Genomic DNA, 20,171 nt, shown 5'->3' with positions numbered 1-20,171 from the left:
GAAGGACAGTGCTTGGCCAAGTGAATGTGTCACAAGCAGCGTTTGATTTGCAAGTCCTAATGTGAACATGTCTCAGTGCGAGCGGTCAATTAGACCAGTGTGTAGTTCAGGCATTAATTTGGGTGTAGTAAAATGAGGCCTCGCTCAAGTAATCTGCTAGTAAGTATTCACTGGCTGAAGGAAGGATAGAGATCAGAGGCATCTGCATTTGAGTCTGTAAGGTTTCATGATATGCAAAATAGCAAGCCTAAGCTACGTTTTCTTTTCTAAGAATCAGGCAGTCTTTCTATTAATATTTGCTTTTAAGCACATGCTTTTTATTTATCATTCCCTGTAAGTTTATTTCCCAGTGCTCATGTATTAGGTAATTTATCTCTTTCAGATTTTTTTTTTTTGAATGATCTGGTGTACACATTTAGAGCTCAGCCTGGGTATCTGTAAATCAGACTGAAATTACTTTGGCATCAACATTTATATGCTCAGAATCTGGCTTTTTAGATTTTTTTTGCTTTTTCCTGAGTGCCAGGTAGTCATCTCATAGTAGCTAAGGCTAACGTTTTTCTGTAGACTGAGAGAGTGTGTTTTCTGAGAGAGCAGGTTTTAGTTCTTTTTCTCATTCTTCTAAGTCCTAACAGAAACTAACACGTGCCAAGAGCCTTACAGTCTGATTCCACAGGCTGTCTGGGAGGAGTCCTCTGAGCTGACGTAAGCACCGAGGCAGAAAGCAATTCTCCTATTGCAAGAAAGGCATGTAGAAAAGGGGGAAAAAAAAGCTAGGAAGAACAGAGAATAGGCTACATTTTCAACATCAGCAGACTCAGATTGGTATTTCAGAAAGTCGTGTCACAAGAAATCTCACTCTGGGGTATGCATGGGTGGGAACACAAGTAAAATGGCCTTATGTATGTAAAATAAACCAAAAATAACCTAGCCAAATCACTCACGTAGGCTTCACTAACCTAAGGCTGTGCCTAGTGCCTTGCTTGCTTGTTGTTCTTAACTGTGAACACTTCTGGTGTTGAGGGAGATGGGTGGCAGGAGGGACAGTAAGGGACTAGTCTTTGATTAAAATAGTGCTAGTGAGGATGGTTAATCTAGCCTTTACCAAATAATCAGTTTAGGAAGAAGATCACATATCTCCTAGGTTGAAAAGAAAGAAGTACTTGTTGTAGAAGCTGCTTAAAATATTGAGTACCAGTACTGGGATATCAATTCTGGAGTGTTTCTCTCCCCTGTCATTTTCCATACCCCACTCTTCTACCAAAAAAAGTAGATATGAGTACAAGAAACGTGTACCTTTAGTGATAATATCACTGATTCTCTTCTGGGTGTCCCAGCTTTGTAATGCTTGTGGCGTTCCAGTGTAACACTCAGTTATACTCAGTTCCTTTACTGTGGAGTTGAGATAACTGTTGAGTGACACTTAACACAGATTAATTTGGGAGTAATTTACCTTTACATTTGCAATGAAAGCTCATGTCAGCCTAACCTCTGTGGGGCAGTGAATGTGGAAGCTTAGGAGCTCTGTCAGCCATCCAGGCACAGCTTCCTGGCTGGGAGCAAGAGCCTGGTCCTCCATAAAAGCTCAGCTACTTCAACTTACTAGCACTCCCTAGGGAAAGTGTCCCTCCTGCATATAAAAAATAGAAACAGGAGGTAAAAATAATTTGCTTACACGTTTTTAGTCTGCCCACTTTTTTTTTCTTTTTTAGCCTTTTCTAAACTTCACCAGGTCACCCTTTTGAGCATCCTCCAGCCCCAGTGAGCAAGGTGCAACTAGAAACTGGCTATTTGTGGAGATAAAAACTAGGATTCTCACTAACACAATTGACAGGGAACCAAGATTGAGAAATTTGTATCAAGATCGTGAAAGTTACTGGGCGTGAGTTCATAAAAGCTGTTTTCTCAGAAAGATGTCATGCCAGGAGAAACAGAAGCCATGTGGATGTGACTTTTACTTTGTTTCCCTAGTCGTCTTATTTCTGGAAAAACATTGAAGTATATATATCACAGAAGGAAGTCGTAAATGACAGGTTTTCTCCCCACATCCGTTTATGCTGATCACTTGATCAATTTTAGCACCTTTGACCAAGCCAGACTCTCTCTCCCCCACATCCCCCTTCCCCACCTCTACTATTTCCTTGTGGTGCCATGGAGGCAGACTTTGATGCAAATGCAGTCCTCGATAGAGATGCTTCTGTAGGTAGAACAAGTTAACTTAGCTGCCGTTGTGTACTCCCCTGGGGCTTCCAGAGAGCAGCAGCTCTCCTCTTGCTGATAAGTACTTTGTAGCTCTGAACGAGGCCTATCCAAGTGCCAGGGTGGTCCTCTGCACTGCAGTGAGCTCACTTTGCTGCCAGCCTCCCACATGGCTGCAAGAGAACCACCTCAAACATGGACTGCAGCATTCAAACACACCTGCAGTAAATGGCAATGAATTATAAGTCAGAAACTTGAGACAAGGGCTTTTGCTTCATGGTAGCAGAGGAAAGCCCTCTGTCTCATGTTATATGCTACTTAGTGACCAAGTAAAGATTCAAGTTGGATCCTATATGTTCTGCCATGTATCCCCCACGTGCTGCCAAAGCATATATATATATGGACCATATATACCTTTGTATGCTCCATATATCCTTCCCAACTGCTGAAGTACCGGTCCCATTAGATATGAACAGCAATTAATGATGCAACATCCACAGGACAGAAAGCAGGGGTAGGCAGAGCCTACAGCTGCTGAGGCTGGCTCATCAGAAGGAGGTGTCCACTGCAAGGTCCTTTGCATCAGCCTAAGCAGGCAGATCATGTATTTAATCTGATGTGGGGGAAAATAGTGTTCTCCTGCTATGCTGACAGCCTGACAGCTGGTGTGCAGACTGGGCCTTCTTCCTCCCGCCCGCCCAGTGGTGTGGACTCAGATGACCCATTCTCATACAGTCACTGCTGAATCAATGACTCAGTGGCTCATAGTTGGCAACGCCAGGCGATAGAACAGCAAAGGATGATGCAACCTAAAGTAAAAAGCTGAAGAGAGATGCAGCTTGTTTTCTCAGAAGACAGCTTTCGTTTAGAAATTCTGAATGTTTTGGAGAGTCCCTCAAAAGATACTGCTTTCTAGAGTCAGATGGTGGAAAGGGAAAAGACCTGATTCTTTGAATAAATCGAAAGAAGCTGTTGCATTTGAATTGGCAGGAATGTTGAGGAATGAAATACACTGGAGAACTGCAGATTTGTATTGCTCTGTGATGGAGTTTGCAGGTCTGCCTGTAAGAGCAGCTGGGGTCTTGACAGGCAGAGAGGGAAGGCTTCTCAGCCAAGAAAAGTTAATAGGGCCTCTCTCTGGAGGCCTTTAAGGGCACCTCTCCCCTTTGTCAGTATAGAGAAAATTAGGCACTTTTTTTAGGAGGACAGTTTCACAGGTCACCTAGAATTGAGATTCCATGCAGGCGCTTAAGTGAGGAATGCTGGATCACAGCCAGAACTTTTTCTTAGTTGCTTCAAATGGAGGGAAGTTACAAAGGCATTAGAGCCCAGCCTGCAAAGAATTGTTTTGTACGCATAACTTTTGCAAACCTGTTAACATCTTAGTCTTCTCTCTTTGTTCCTCTTCATCATTTCCATCACCCAAGGATGGAGGTTGAAGACTGGAGATTACAAATTCTCAGTCTTAATGGACAAATCTCGTTTGGCTAGATACTCTTCTGTGTTTTTATCTTGGATGTGGGGAATGGAAGGGTGACTTTTTTTTCTTGGCAGTTACTGCCCTCCACTGCTCTGTTAAATATTTGGTAGAAATAAATTTGTCACTAGAGCGCAAGTGTTAAAAATCTTCTAAGCAGGGGCTTTGTTTTCAGGATGCTGTTACAAAGCATGGTATACGTTGACCTGGTATGTAAATAGAAGATGAATAGTGATAGCTACAGTCACAACAAATAATGGCACTCATCCAGTGAGGAATTACGTTTCTTTGCTCACTCAGTGCTGCACTGGTGAAATAATCTCTGCTAACATTTTTCTAGGAGCCTTATGTTCAAAACCAAAGGACATTGCCTTTTAAATCTACTCTCTAACTCTCACTGTGTCCATTGAAGAGTATTGTTAAAGAATGTAATGGTCTCTGCATACTGATCAGGGAGATAACTGCTTCTTCTGTCAACCTGCAACTTAGCAAATTCATGACAAATTGGAATTTACGACCAGATATTTGTCTCGCCTGAGGTGTGGAAAATATTTAATGGGCCACTCAGGCAGTTATCAAAGCAGGCTGTTTTACATTAAATGTTAATTGCTGCAAAACTCAAGAGAAGATAGTTTGATGGGGGCAACGTGTTTCATACAATTTACAAAATATGCTTCCTTCTTCCTCCCCTCTGTCAACCTGCCAGTGAAAACAATTCCAGCCTTGGAGAAAAACGATACAGTAGTGTTATCAAACCCTCACAAAAGCACAGCAGTTCCCACCCATGGCCTCTGAAATAGTCCTACAGTGATTTGCCTGGGAACTGTTTTGCTGCTTAAGGTGCCTTGTTTTGCTGGCAACACCACTCTCTGGGGAGTTGCATTGTGTTTATCTCCCATTACTACCTGGATAGACGAGAGTAGCTTCTTGTCCCAAAACATACTGTCAGGGTAAGACGTTTCTTACCAGGAGAAATAAGCTTGCCTCTTCCCTTCCAGAACACAAATGTCACTAAGATGTGATTCAAAAGAAAACTACCTGGGATTACTCAGTTTCCTCTTGTGAGTGAGCTTCATGCACAGAAAGATCAGAGCAGAGAGTAGTGGTCTGAATCTGTTGGTGAAGTCAATGTTTCCTCCTTGAGTTTCAGAGGGGTGCAGCTCTGCCCCATATTACTCTGTGTGTGTCCTTCACTTCAGTAGGGGCCAGACTGGCAGTGAACAAACTCACTGGGAGATGTAGTAGAGGCTGTTCTGTTAGATTAATAGGAACAAGTTCATTCTGAAGTAGCGTTTATCCTAGTAGTAACATTTGTCTGTGCTAGTCTTCTCAGATGTAGCCAGCTGCAATGCACAGTAGAACCTGTATATACATAGTTTATTTGCTCTTCAATGTAGGACAAATTTTCTAAGAGTCCAAGTTTCGCTACTGGAAAAGAAAAATGCTTGCCTCTTTTTACTAAGCTCTTTCATTTGTATAGGATGTCATGAGAGTAGTTGTAGGCTGTTTCACATGCCTGTGGCCAACTGCCAAAGAAGATGCTGTTAATCTCCGCTGAAAGACCTAGTGATGTCCTCAGATTAATTTTTGCAGATAATATGCTGCACTGTGGAGAGACACCATAGCTTGTGCTAAGCATATCACAGTCCAGAAGTACATGTGCCCACCTTGTGCTCAGATCTGCTTGCTCTCATGTGTCAGTATTATCTTGAGACTGGGATTGGTGTTAGAGGTGACCAAAAGATTAACATCTGTTTGATGCTGTCATAATACATTTCCAAAGAAACCACTGGAGAGGAAAAAAATCACATATTCAACTCTGCCTGATACTGGGATTCCAGGTTCCACCTTCCATAGTCGGCAGAACTGAAAACCAGAATTGAAAACCCTGACAACCATGCTAATAGATCAATGTTTTATGGAACTGCTTATTAGTTAGCATGACATAACTTAGGGCATTCCTCCCACTAGCAGATCCCTCCTCCAGAAGTACTTATTAGAGTACTGCTCGCAAGCTCTGCCTGGGAGGCCTTAATTTTGCTATGGAAGTATCAGAAGACTCCAGAGAATGAAGAAAACTTAAACGGCTTCTTGTTTTTTTCCTTCATCCCTCTAATATATGTTGGCTGATAAGGAAGGTGAAAGTAGAGGAGGAAGGAGAGGCTGTGCCACCAGGCGGGACTTGCTCAGATGCCTCATCCAGACTTACACAATCCTTATGGATGGACAGGCTGCCTACCTTGATGCAGCAGCAGGAGAAGTCTGAGTGCCAAATCTCCCCTTGCCATGGAATGCAGCATACTCCACATTTGCAAGGTAATCACTCTACCTGAGAGCAGAGGAGATGCCTCTCCTCTCCCCCTGCAACACTAGGCTATTTAGGTATGTGGAGCTTTTGTATACATACACAGCTGACAAACCAAATACATGGCTTCAAGTTTATGCAGGATTTATGCTATGCTGGCTTGCTTTTAGCAACCACATGAATTGTCAGTAATTAAGTGCAGAAAAGCAGAACATTTCATTTCCCTCATGGTTGGGGAGGCAAGCCAGTTTCCATAGCTTACCTTCAGCCTCACTTTTTTCACTTCTGAGTTAGCACTAATGCACCTATGTTAGTGGCCAGTCATGGTTGTACCCAGAGGAGATCCACAGCAGAAACAGGATCTGAGCCCTCCTTCTCCCCTGCAGCAGTACACTCTGCCTCACCTGGTCTCACCAGGATGTGGAAGAAAGACAGTGGGAGTTTCCATGCCCTGGGCGAGGGAGAGTGCATTTCACTGAATGGTGGAGTCATAAAGCGAGGAGCCGTCTTCACACTAAAAGCCAGGACATTTATCTCTTACTGATAAATGTGCATAGGTATGGGAAGCAGCTTCCTCTGGCATAAGTAAAGCAGAAAAGCTGACCCAAAACGCAGCCATAAGCTAAATGTGTGAAAGACAGTAGCTTATACCTTTTTCTAACTAAGTGCTTGTGGTGGTGTGGGGGGAAGAGGATGTGCAAAAGTCGTGACAGTGGCATCCTTTCCTAGTAACCTGAATGCCCTGATATTGATCTCAACTGTGGAAACTTACACATACAAATGTATATGTGATTCTGAAACATTTGTTAAATCATGGCTCAGATTTAATTTGAGGAAGATGACCTGCATGTTGCTGAAAGAGTTGGTTTAATCTTTGCTATGTGTCTAGGAAATGGAAACAAGGGGGGGTTAAAGCTAGGATATTACAGTATCTGCAAGGTGTAAGCTGAGAGGAACAACTTTGTTTTAGTATTTCTAGGCTACAGCCACACAGCCCATCTGTAGAAAGCCTCTAGCCAGCTACCTAATAGGGTGTTCTGTCCTGTGGGCTGTTGAGGCTATCTAACCCTTTCGAGCTGACAAACTATGACCTAGTTCTTTGTTGCAACAAGAGCAATATTTTCTGTTGTTTTGAGGCTGTTGCAGGTAAAGATCTCTGCTATGGTCAGCCTGCATCCTTAAGGCCATGTTGGTCAAAGGATGGCCTTGAACTGGCAAGATGTGCATTTTCAGGGTCAAGGCATGAATTTTAGGGATGGGAAACATCTGACATCTGCTAGTTTATTACAATTTTATTCTTGTCTGATCACAATTTCTCTAGAGTGACAAATAGACCAGTTTTCTCCAGTGCAGTGTCCAACATTTGCATCATGCCCAGTTGTTTCATAAACCCTGACTCTGCTGGAAATTTGTTATAATAGGCACGGAGGTCACTTGTTTTGTTTTTATGCTCTGGTTGCCTGGAAATACTGACCTACTTCAAGGAAGAGTATCAATGTTTGACTGACAACTGCACTCGAGTTCTTATTTATCTATGCTCCTATTGCATTAACACTGAGGGTGTGAACACTATTGCAGAATATTTGGCATTTCTGTAATTTCAATGGAGATTTTAGTTTTCACCTTTTGGAAAGAAAGTCTATTATGAAGTGACAGAATTTGTAACCATAACTCTTTTACCTTTGTATGTTATCTTATGCATGCTAGGCTTTTTCTAGACTGCACAGCCATATACCTATATGCATGCCCTTTGTCTGTTCAACCTTCCTGCATTTCAGTAATAACCTGAATATGCCTGTTTTGGCTATGTTAGCTGATATTGTTTATTCACTAACAAGTTGTTGGGCAAGTTATTGTGAAATCTCCCAAAATATTGAGGTCAACACATGAAGTGCTGAACAGCAGTCACCTAAATACAACTAGGGGGTCTGTTCAGGGTCTCTCAAAGTCCAAACATGGAGTAAGATACCTCAAAATTTGTCCATCAGCATCTCTCTTCTATCAGATAGATATAGCAGCCAAACCCTTAAAGATGCAGGAAGTTCATTTAGTGCATTAGAAAGATGTAACCTATTTTGAGCAAAAGTAGATTATAAAACATCAAATCTAATGCACTTAAGTCTGATCTTGCTGCTGTAGTGCATTGTTTTGTATTTTCTTTTTCTCCCTTTTTAGAATTTCTATGTTCTTGGTGTCAGCTTCCCCTTGCTATGCTTTCCTCTGCTATACTCCTGCAAAGCTGTGAAGAAAAAGCTTGATCTTACAAAGTTTACCAGAATAAAGACATATATTGTTTTTATCTACACACCTGAGAGCATTTTTATCTTCCATCCTTTACTATCATATGTTCATATTTTATCAGAAGTGCTTGGATACAACTGCCTGTCTCCTGATGAACCTGACAGGTTGATTTTTGGCATATGCCAATAGTTATCTTCCCTGTAAAGTTATCTTCCCTGTAAAGAGTAGTTAGCTTCTGATTGTAGCTTGCTGGCAGGAAACTCTCTCAACTGCTGATTAGATTCTCTCTGACCTTAGAAGGGTATTTCCTGAAAGAGTTTTCACATTCTCTCTTAGTTGTGAGACAAGATTTATTTCACATTGCTTTTAACTAAAAGAAATGTGTCCAGTCTGACTAAGTCATGTACACTTGTGTCACGATCAGCAAAGAGCTGTGTTTGAGGTGGGTGGGGGATGGAATTGTGTCAATTTATTTAAGACACTTACCTCACGTTAGTTTGAATCAGGAGGTCCTTACCCCTCTCCTGAGATGATACAGGTGAAGCTAAACTAGGTGACTTGCCTATACAGCTAAGTTCAGGTAATACGAATCCCATTAGCCAGTTCAGAGGGCATAGATTTTAATGGCTGTTAATGATTGTTGGCCTGTAGAAGAGTAGCCTGTCCTGTTCAATATAATTAATGATTTATTTAAGAACTGTGCTTTGAAAATGACAAATGAAAGTATGTTCACCTGTCAGGTGAAGAGGATAACCCAGTGTCCACTGTTTCACCTCTGTCCAAGTTCTGACTTCATCATTAGCCATTGACATATTGTGCATATGTGTGAAGTGTGTTTATATCGTTTATCTCGGTGCTGAGAAGCAATCTAAGAGATGAGTTGTTATTAATAAATAATTTTCCTCTTTGAATAATTGATTACATTTCCATTTCTGTGGATTGTTTTGGCTGCCTGCATAATATGAGGAATCTTTGTATTTGTGGACATTTGCTCTTTAACATCAGATGCAGCATTTGTGGAGAAGCGTTGAAATATAAGGTAGGAGGTTCCTAATTGTGCGTTCTTCTGTTTGTTTGGATGTACCTGAATATCAGGTCAACTAAAAACACTTTGCAAGCTATGTCTGTTAAAATGCAGAAGGCAGTTGTACATTTGGTGTAATCATGGCTGTTACAAGGTGAAAGTGGGGCTTTGCTGTCAGGTATCTCACAAATACCATATATGGCTATTGGGTTTATGTTTTATGTCCAGTAGGAACAGATATTAAAACCTGCAAGCGATATTGCTGGGTGATGAGGGACCGAATCAGAGGGATCAGTGGTGAAATTATTCTGCTAATTTTGAGTATCATTAGTTTACCCTTAATTGCCAGTTTCTATGCTGGGATTTTAATGCCTGCCCATATGGGAGCGTAGGCACTTGCAGACGTACCATGTAGCCATGTACAAGGTGCAGCACCATAAGATGTCATGCCACTGTTTGCTGTCTTGAAAGTCCTCTAAGTTCTGTTCATCTGTCTGCAGCATTCCATGTTCTGCTCTTCCTGATTGTTCAGACTTCAATATACCGTCTCCTGTTTGGTTCTTCTTACATATGTCTCTCATTTATTTTCAGTGCAGTTGCCTGTGTCTGTCTGCTTTTTGTGACAGGATCATGGCTGTGAGTAGGAGCTCCTATTTCTGTCAGATTCTGCGGGAGCTTTCCAAAATGCAAGTTCAAACGAAAAGCTGTACCACAGCTGAGCCGACCATCAGTCCAGTAGTGCTGTTGTTTAATCTGCTGCATCTGTTTTCCAGGAGCCCAATTTAAAGTCTGTAATAGCCCTTGTCATGGACTGAACAATCTATGATATCCCTTCAATTTGAGGAATATTACAATGCACTCCTTTTTTTTAAGTCTTACCATGTTGTATTAAGTAAATTTGACTTATTAGAAGTGAAAGAGCTTTTCTTTCTGGAGTGGGCCATGTGCCAGCTCATGCCAGAAAAATGTGTGCAAGATGAGTAAGACCCATCTGCTGAAGAATATCACAGCATAGGATCCCCAGCCTGACAGTATATTGCCATAAAAGCTAGTACTGAGATGTAGCCTAGGATGAAAAATCAGCAACCTGTGGATTTTGTGTGTTTGCCAAGTGTTTGGTTAATTGATGTGATGTTTTTGGGAGATTTTGTGTGTGGGTTTGGTTTTTCTCCCAGTTAAGGAGCCAGGTAGAAATTATCAGTTATTACCCCAATTTGAAAACTGTTAAACAATCAGTCTGATCATTACCAGTCTCACTAAAGATAAAACTCACAAGAAAACTTAAGTCCAAAACATTCCTTTTTCAAACAGCAGTACTGAAGAAGAATCTAGCATCATAAAGGCAGAAGTAGTGTCTTTGAAACACATACAATGCTTCTACCTTTCAAAGCCTTTGCTCAGCGTTTTAGTGTAAGATTTCTCTAAAATTCCCCATGGTTATTCTAAATTCAATCCTCCTTGGAATGCAGGGAACAGAAGAGAAGGAGGAGAGTTCCTGAGTTTATTTTCAATAGCATTTGGTTTGGCTTGGAGGATTTTTATAATGCTAATTTAGTCCTTGCATATTAATTGATGCTCTTCCTCTGCTGCTCCTAAATTGGAAACTTTCCATTTTACATCTGGCAGTCCTGTCCTCAGTTGTTTAACCTTTAGGCTTTATCACTAGAAATAACTGATTTGCGCAGTGAATTCAGCCTCTCAGTCATAATAACATTCCCTTCAGCTGTCCTATCTGGCAACTTCTAGAAAGGATTTTGGGTTTATTTTTTTGTTTTGTTTTGTTTTTAACAATAATATCCACATTTATAAAAAGCATGCCTAAGTTTATGGTTCTGCACGCTACCAAAAAATTTTAGCAAGAAAAGTAAGATGCCTGTTCTTTACTCTTCAATTTAGAAACACAACATCTACAGAAGTGGTTAAGACCTATGATGCATTGCCCCAGCTAGTTTAGCAGTATTCAAACTAAATGCAGACACAATTGCTGATCATTTGAGAGCAGAGTTCTTACTTTTCCAGTTACTTAATATATATCCAGATGTCCAACACTTCTATGAGATGTCTCCTCATCCATGTCTAACTTTTCTGACCTGCTTTTGTAACTCATTAGTTCCAGTTGAAGTCCACAGCAGTTCATTCCACAGAGGTCATACACAATATGAAAATACTGACTGCAAAGGAAGGGTCCCCAGTGAGTTTTCCCTGTAACTTTTATTACTGTACTACACACCTATACGTATTTAGTGGGAGCTCTAAGGTGATGTGCAGTACACAGCAAGAAACTGTGTGCCCTATATTTAGAAAGCTTAGTCTGTTCATTTTTTGCCCAAGTCAAAGCCTGGAAAAAGAGATACATGTTTTTTTAATTGTAACTTCCTACACAGTTGGTTACATGAATGCCAGTCCTTACAACTATCAGCTGTAAAAAGTGTGTTTATATAGCACACATTCAGCATAAAGTAGGGCGGTCCCAGCTGGTATATCTAGATACCCTAAGAGCATCATGCAGAGGTGCTTGGTGCTCCGGAGGCCATTCCTACTGTGTTGTCTCGTAGGGCTTGTTGGCTCAAGTACAACCAAGTTTCCATCACTAGCAGCTTTCCATTTGTGGATGGGGCACAGCTAGTGGGAGTTTTGGATCCTGCATCCTGCTCTGATTTATTGTCCTTAGACTGAAAAAAGCCAGTAAGAATGTTCAGTAAATTAAAATGCAAAATACATGACTGTACTTAATTTTGGGGGGTTATTTCAGTTTGTCTATGACCAAGTGGATGCTAAACCATGATCCCTTTGCTGGCAGTTAATGCTGAAGTGTTTCCTGAATGACTTCGGATGAGGGTGTAAATTGTTAAAAATAGAACCCATCAAAATCACTTTTTTTTTTCCCAAGGTTTTTATTTAATAGTTATGATTTACCACTTCAGGGCAGATCAAATTATCAGAAGACTCATGTTTCAGGGTTGAAAAGCAAATTAAACAAGCTGGATGTAGGCTGAAGATATTCAAGTGAAGCAAATGTAAACAATTGCTACTGCAAGTTATCGTTCTGCTGTATTTCTGCCACCTGAATCCCTTTTTACTGTGAACTTACATGAATTGAAAAATGTGCTTTTGAATTCTTAGGAAGGAAGCACAACAGTCTTAGGAGCTTTACAAAGCTTCAAAAAAGTAACCTGTCAGTGCCACAGCAGCGTAGGCAGCTCATGTTCCAGAGTGGCGTTTACCCTGCTTGAAGTGAGCAGCTCTCTTTGAGCCATGAGTGTTCCTTTGGCTTTCTAAAATAAGGCCCTTTTTGCAAGTCAGATTTTCCTTTGGTCAGTCTGACACCCTCTGTATGATGTATGGGTTCACCTCCCACAGCCTTAAACTTCACCAGCTTTCACGCTTGACGTCCGTCTGCATCCATCCCTGTGGCAAGGGCAAGCCCACGTGATTTGGGTAGGGGACTCAAAGCCACATTTATGCAGCCCAGCCAAGAGGTCTGTGTTGGTACTGTGGCAGCCTGGTGTGTCAGCATGGGCAGAGCCCAAGACAGCATTACTCAGATTAGTGTCTCTGAGTTCAGCAAGACTTGTTAGCTAGTCTGCATGAAGCACGGAATGGTTTGTGATGCTCATACTGCTTTCAGAGGAAAGCTGGCTGTACAGCAGTTGGTTCAAATGTTTCCAACTTGAGTGTCAAGGTTATTTTGCACCTTGATTTACTCACACATTGTAATCAAGAAGAAATATTGAGGTTAAAATGTAGACAGTACAATAGACTGTTCAGTCCTTGGACCGAGGAAGTGCTAAAATGATGACTGGGAGCCTAATAAGTCTTCAAATGTATACAAATGTATACAGCTGTTTCACTGTAAGGAAGCAGAGGAAATTTTGTAAACATCTGTCCGTTTGCTTTAAAGCAGGGTGGGTATGAGGAGAAAATGGCCAGGGTGACAGTTTTGCTGTCTTGTCAAGAGAAAGTGTGACTTCACACTTAGCAAGTTAGCAGTCTGTATGCTGGGACAGCTGTCTATTTTGCATAGCTGTGCTATTTATCAAGAAATCTGTCAATGATAGACAGCAAACAGCCACCCAGTGGGTAGCCATTACAAAAGCAGAGGCAGGTCTTTTTCCACAAGCATCCAAAAAGTCCAGAAACTCATGGCCAAAATAACCACAGTGTTTTCATGGTACCAAAAGCAGTCAATACCCAATAGCCAAGACAGTAGAAATCCAGTCTTTTCACCATGACCTTGGATTATGCGTTGGCCAGCTCAATCTTTTGGTCCTGGTTTTACATTTCTAGGAGAGATACTTTATCTCTGAGAGATACTTTATGCTTGGAGCTCTGCTGGCATGGAGAAGGCTGATAGTTGACAAAGGGATCAGGCTGCAACGGGTGGTACAGCAGTCCTTAATACAGCCTACTCAGAGAGGAAAGAACAAAGCCAGACTGTATTCATCAGTAGCACTGGCTCTGTCTCCTGTTTCAAGTTATTAAAATAACATTTCAGGTTGTTTTTTTTTTTTTTAAAGGCATTTTCCTAAATGCTCTCTAATGCCCGTAACAATTTTAGATGCTGGGAAGTAAATATTTTTCTTCCACTAATGTGTTTTGTTGAGTTTTTTCCCCCTACTTGGCAAGGACTGGTATTCAGGGGGCTTGTGTTTTGTTTTGGTTATTCTTCTACAATATTTAGGATGAAGTAGAAATTAGCTTTGCTACCAACACCTTGCAGATATACACACACAAAATACTTGAACTTGCCAAAACAAGTTATTTTTTGCATCAGCATTCTTGAGTTTATTTTCTGCTTGCATGTTTTCAGAAAAAGAATGCCTCTTACCAGCTGCTATGGACAAAACATTGTGTCTGCAAGATCAACAAACTGATGGTTAGTACTGCAGAGGTCAACTATGGAGGAGACAGTTGGATAAAAATAGGAAAAATTTGATTGTTAGAAGGCTGCTTAAGATAAGACCAATGTTAAGATCTATTAAAAAACAAGGCAAAGCACAGAGATGATTTTGACCTCTAATGTCAGAAAAATGAACTGTTAGTGCTTAGAACTGAGCCTTGAAATGACCTTGGCAGTAGACCAGGGCTCTTTGGTGGTTTTGATTTACATTTAGCCCTGGATTTTTTTTTTATTTGATGGACAGTTTTCTGTGTCATGACAGACAAATTTTCCTTCACAAGCACATGGACTTTCTCTGTGGCAAGATGGAAACATAACCTGTAAGAGAAGTCATCAGTCCGAAGACAAGCTACATCCTCCCCAAGTCAGGACTTTAAGGGTGTTGACGAATGATGTGCTTACTGTATGGCTCCTGTTCATCCAAAACACTGTTAAGTATTTCATCTACACTAGAGGCATGTTCTCCTCCTCTCCCTTTTTTTTTTTTTTTCCATGTTTGGTCTAGTGTCTTGTTGAATTGCTGAAAGGCCTTTAAGCATTTTAGGAACGAGGACAGTGTTGAATCATGAACACACCTACAGAGAGTCAGCAGATCTCTGCTAGGGTCTTCAACAGGATCTTGAGCAAGTTGCATAACTCTTTCTGTATATCAAAGTCTTTCTGTATATCATAGTCTACAAAATGGGAACAGCATGTGGGGTTTTTGAGGTTTGAACTGGATCTTGTAAAACAGATATTTGTTGTGGTTTGATTCCCCTTAAAATTGAATGAGAGATTGATGTCTTGATTTTACCATTTCAGGAATTTTCAAAGCAGCCATCTTATGTGGAAAATCTTGATTTTTTTTTTTCCCCTTGGATTTTTGGGTTACTAGTGATCTGACTTAAAAATCTCTTTAGCTAGAGATAACAAATAAGTTATGGAAAAGCTACAGTCCCAGTTATAAAGAAATCTGTGTTTACCATCTGTAAGGACCTGATTAATCCCAACACTACTGTAGTAAATGGATTATAATTACTTTTCCCACGATTCTCAAGGCAATTTTAAAGGGGTATTGTCAAGCACACGAAAAAAAAAAAAAGGCATTTAGTTAAAATTAAACCAAACATCTGGAGGTGCCATGAGCAGAAATAATCACTTTCACAAGTGCCTCTTTACTAAAAAATGTTGCTTCACAGAACAGTTGCCAACTGGTAGAGGTAGAAGAATTTAGAAGGAAAGGAACAACACAGAATAAAAATGTACATACAGTAACAAATTATTTGCAGAAAGAGAAAATATTTCAAGTTCTCCATCATGTTCCTTAGCTACAAATAATCCTGTAAAATATTTGTTCCAAAGGTCAAATGAAAAAAGACTTCAAAGCAGAAAACAGTACTACTGAAACTTGTCTCTAGCAAGTTTATTCTGAAAGTATTTCAGAGGGCGAAAAACTTTCATTGTGCAACAGTCTTATAGGTATTTACTTCAAGTAGTAATGAAGAGTTCTGCAAACAGCTAGACATAAGGATCACTTATGTCTTCAGAATAAAAATGAGGTCCAACAATAGCACAAGGGGCAACAGGTACAAGCTAGAACATAAGAGGTTCCAAGGAAACATAAGGAAAAACTTCTTCACTGTGAGGGAGCACTGGAACAGGCTGCCCAGATGGGTTGTGGAGTCTCCTCCTCTGGAGACATTCAAAACCCACCTAGATGAGTTCCTGAGTCATCTACTCTAGGAGAACTTGCTCTGGCAGGGGGATTGGACTAGATGATCTTTCAAAGTCCCTTCCAACCCTTAAGATTCTGTGACTCTGTGATTTTTTTGAAAACTTATTTGAAGGAAGTGCTGGTAAGTGAGGGAAACATTAAGCCAAATTCTGATTTCATTTAGCTTTTCTAGGACTCGATTATGCAACAGTGTTAAACTCAAAGATTTAGATTTCACATTAAGGGGAATTTTTTAATGATAAGAGTTGTAAGACATTGGAACACATTGCCCAGAGAAGCTGTGGATTGGAAGCATTCAAGGCCAGGTTGGATGGGACTTTGAACAACCTGATCTGATGAAAGATGTCCTTGCCCATCGGTGAGGGGTTGGACTATTGAGTCTTTGAAGGGGCCATCCAGCCTAAACCATTGTGTGATTCTATGCAGTAACATAAAGGACTACCATATGAATATCCGATCAGAGGGAAAGCTGGGATTCCCAGAAAGGATGAGAGTTAGACATTATTTGTATCCACCAGCCAAACTTCCTTTAAGCTGCTAAAGTTGCTTGGCGTTCTCTGAAACCATCTAAGGCAGCACAGGATTTGTTTTGCTTGGCTTCAGCTATTTGGATATCAGGCATTCAGTCCCACCAAACTCTTAGACTTCCTCACTAGTCTGGACAGAAAGACTGACCTCTCCAGAGAGCTGTTGGTCCCATCAGTCTTCTGCTGGGAAAAATCACCCACCAGAATTGCCCTCCTTTCCCCCTTGCCATCTGCTGTGGAGACATGGAGGCAAGTATAACAGATGATATCCCTTACATCTGGACAACTGAAATGAGGTGAAATGGAAACCTTGTCTTGCCAGAGAGTGGATATGGATGTGGATATGCATAAAGATGGTCTTAAAAGGAAAGTATCATACCATTGTAGTGATGATAAGAAAATGGAATCTCTCTAACAGACCTATCACCTGCTGCTTTGACTTTATTGTAAATATCAAACTCTGTTATTAATTTTAGCCTAAATGATACTGGGTTGTGGGTCTAATTACTACTATTCTGCTGCTTTATACAGGCCAGGGATGTGCTCTTTCAGAAACAGCTCTTGTGCAGCGTGCATCACTAAGCTTCTCATTAGCACCAAATCCTGTGCTCCCTTACAGGCCAAATTTTGTCAAAACTCCTTTAATCTTATCTGTGCGTATGCAGTTTTTTCTAGCAATTTGGCTTAATTTCTCACTCAAGAGACTTTGCTTTGCCTGTCAAATATGACTGAAGCTAGCAAACTCAGCAGCAAGCCAGAAGTCCAGACCCAGGCCATCCCCAGTCCTGGACACCAACATGGAGCCCTCTAATATCAACCTCCTGTTGCCAGTGGATGGAACCTTTCTGCCCATGTACCTCTGCCACCACTCTCACACAGGAAACACACTCTTCAAAAGCTATGGATGTATCTGAATCCACTTAGATCTACTGCCAGAAGAAAAATGTTAGCTTAACCCTTTTTTGTGTCCTTTTAAAAAATTACTTGGGAGACTTTTTTACATTTCCTGAGTAGTATTCAGGTTTTCTTACATAAACTGGGGTATCAAATGCTGTTTATGGTCATCTGTAATTAAGAAGTTGAAATTTATAGTCAGTGCTAAAGTCCTTCTGGAAAAGTCTTTGATGAAGCTACAAGAAGCATTCCCCTATCAGAAATATAGGCATTTTAAATGCTTTTCAATTTTGAATAACATGGAAGTCTCTGCAGAATGGTATCCTCCATAAAATGGGGAAATGTCTGAAAATGTCATGTATTTCTGAGAGTCTGCCTGTTGCCCCTGCTATCTTCTCTACCTTTGTGATAATTTTGTAAACATTAGGCCATTTTGAGCAACACAAATATTTTGCTTTATGTAGAAGGGAAAGAGGGATTGCTAAAGAGCTGATAGAGGTATACTGCTTTGGGAAGAAATATAGAAATGGAAAATTTACATCCAGTGTGACTATCTCTAGATTCCTTTGGTCATAATGACATATCTTTTTTCCCCTTTCCAAGCCTTCATTTTTCTCCATTTTGGCTTTCATGGTGGTGGAAGCAGCAGGGAGAAAGGAAGGCAAGTTTATAAATAAGATGGGGAAAGAAGGAGCCGCTTTATTTTTCAGTGGAATATGCATGCTATTTATTGACCTAGAAGAATGAGCCACATGTACAAGATTTAAACTTTTTCTAAAAATTAAGGACATCTTTCCTACTTGGGCTACTTGACTATAGCAATTCAGGTTTGGGAGTGAATGCTGGGACTCAGCAATGTTGGAGTCTGCTCCCTTCCTTCCCCACCTCTGCCTGTGTGCTCTTTGACACTTTCTCCTGAAATGCACCCAGCAGTAGTTTTCCACCTGCATCTACAAACCTGAGGAGATGCGGGAGGCATTACGCATAGGTTCTGTCAAAGGTAAAAACCAGCTCCTTGTTAATAGGCTTAAAATGCTGGATCTGTACTTCACTAAATAAGTACTTGCACATAAAAAAAACAAGGTGAACCTCAAAAACCTCTGCTATTGCTTATCCAAAGTGAAATGGTAAATTTTGTGATGTCTAGTGCTCAGGACTGAAGCTACTTCAAACTACTTATTTGAGCCTATCCAGATCAGCTGTTTTAATCCATTTCATCTCAGTTCTTGCCCCAGCACCTTTTTGTGCAGTTCTGGAATATTACAGATATAGCAAGTGGACAAAATCTAATTTAGTGCACTCCACTGGAAACAAACAAATAAAAATAACCATCCCAAAAAGTACTCCCTCATCCTGATATCACACTTACTGCCATCACCCCTATTGTTTATTTCCAGACTGCAAGACGATGAACAAAAGAGGTTTTTGTACCTCTTCAGGTTAAGAAGCTGCAAGTTTATTTTATAAATACAATCTGACCAGACTTGTAGGAAGGGCCGATGTGCATGTTTTCTTTAAGAAGGGCTGTGCAGAATGCCTCCAATAGAAACATTCCTTCCTGCTCTATAGGTAAAGATGATGAGTAAAGCTCCTTTACTCCAAAGAGGACTTAATTGCTTTCTCTTGGGGTGGGGGAGACCCCAAAGAAACAAACAGAAAATGGAAGTTTTCCATCTGTAAATCTTGTTTTCACACTGTTTAAATCTCATTATTGCTCTTGAGAAATAACAGTGATAGTCAGAGTTCCTCAGAAGTAAAGTGATTAAGGTGTGAATTGTTGTAGAAAAGTATTGTTTCCAGTATTAACAGGACAGATGTTTTGAAGGAAAGCTGCTCTGACCTTTCAGGTTGGAGAGCCATCCAAGAATCACAATCTACAAATGCCTGATTTCACTATTGCTTTCCTAATTAAGAGGGGAAAAAAGGTTTGTAGAAGATGAATTTTAAAAAAACCATTTTCCTACAAATTAGCAGCTTCCTATTTCTGATCTGTCACTGGAAACAGGAACGTCATTTAGATGTAGTTTCAGTACCTCCATGCCACAGTGTAATACTGCTAGCATGAATGGGCACTCCAGGTGCAAAAACTTATGTTTTGATTAAAGCCTAAAAAACTAAAGGCATTGGACCAAGATAATTGGAGTTTGATAATTATGTCATATTGCTGTTTGATGCACAACATGTTCAAGATTTCACCTGAATGCAAATCCACCACATCCCTTTTGAAATTGTCTTGATGGTACAATGAAAAATTGCACGTCATTTTCCATCTGAACTTTATTTAGATTTAATTCTTAGTCAGTGGTTCTTGTTCTTTTCTTGCTTCATCACCTCTTTGAGAAGGCCTTATCCTGAGTAGCTGTAAAAAAGTTCTGATCAGATCACTTCTCATCTTCCTTTTAATTAATTCAATTGATCCATGGTGTAGAAAACTTGTCAATCATGGAATCCACAAGCTTAAGATTTGGTTAGATTTTCCGTCTACATAGTTGTACATTATTCAGTTTACAAAGCAAAGTTTTTCATTTAAATATTAATCAGTTCTTGACGACCCAAATTATGAATAGCATCAAAAGAGTCTAGGGTCTTCTCCTACTTTTGGACAAAATAGAACAGTTCTCATTATTTCTAACAGCTGCAAAATTAGCTCTCTCTTTTTTGCATGGTAAAAGTGCAGGAATCAGAATACGGACAGTTAGAGTAAATAAAATTAATCTTTTCTTTCAGACCATGGATGAAATGTTGCTTTATTACATTAGCACAGTATTCTGTTTTTCTCTACTGACCAAGGGCTATATTTTGTCTTTAGTTTTTTTATGCAAACCAGCTATTAACGTAGGAGGAAATTTGCACTGTCAAATATTGTGCAAGATATTCTGAGCACAGTAAG

At 40.3% G+C, this 20,171-nt stretch overlaps 1 protein-coding gene across 1 annotated transcript in view; it reads left to right on the top strand.

Moving 5' to 3' along the window:
• ATP10A (ATPase phospholipid transporting 10A (putative)) overlaps positions 1-20,171 on the top strand; it is a 115,963-nt gene that overhangs the window by 936 nt on the left and 94,856 nt on the right. The window lies entirely within an intron of this gene.

Source organism: Colius striatus, chromosome 1 (assembly GCF_028858725.1).
Source record: "Colius striatus isolate bColStr4 chromosome 1, bColStr4.1.hap1, whole genome shotgun sequence".
Lineage (NCBI taxonomy): Eukaryota > Metazoa > Chordata > Aves > Coliiformes > Coliidae > Colius > Colius striatus.
Note: the sequence above shows the minus strand (reverse complement) of the source record. Positions and strands in the feature narration are given on the sequence as shown.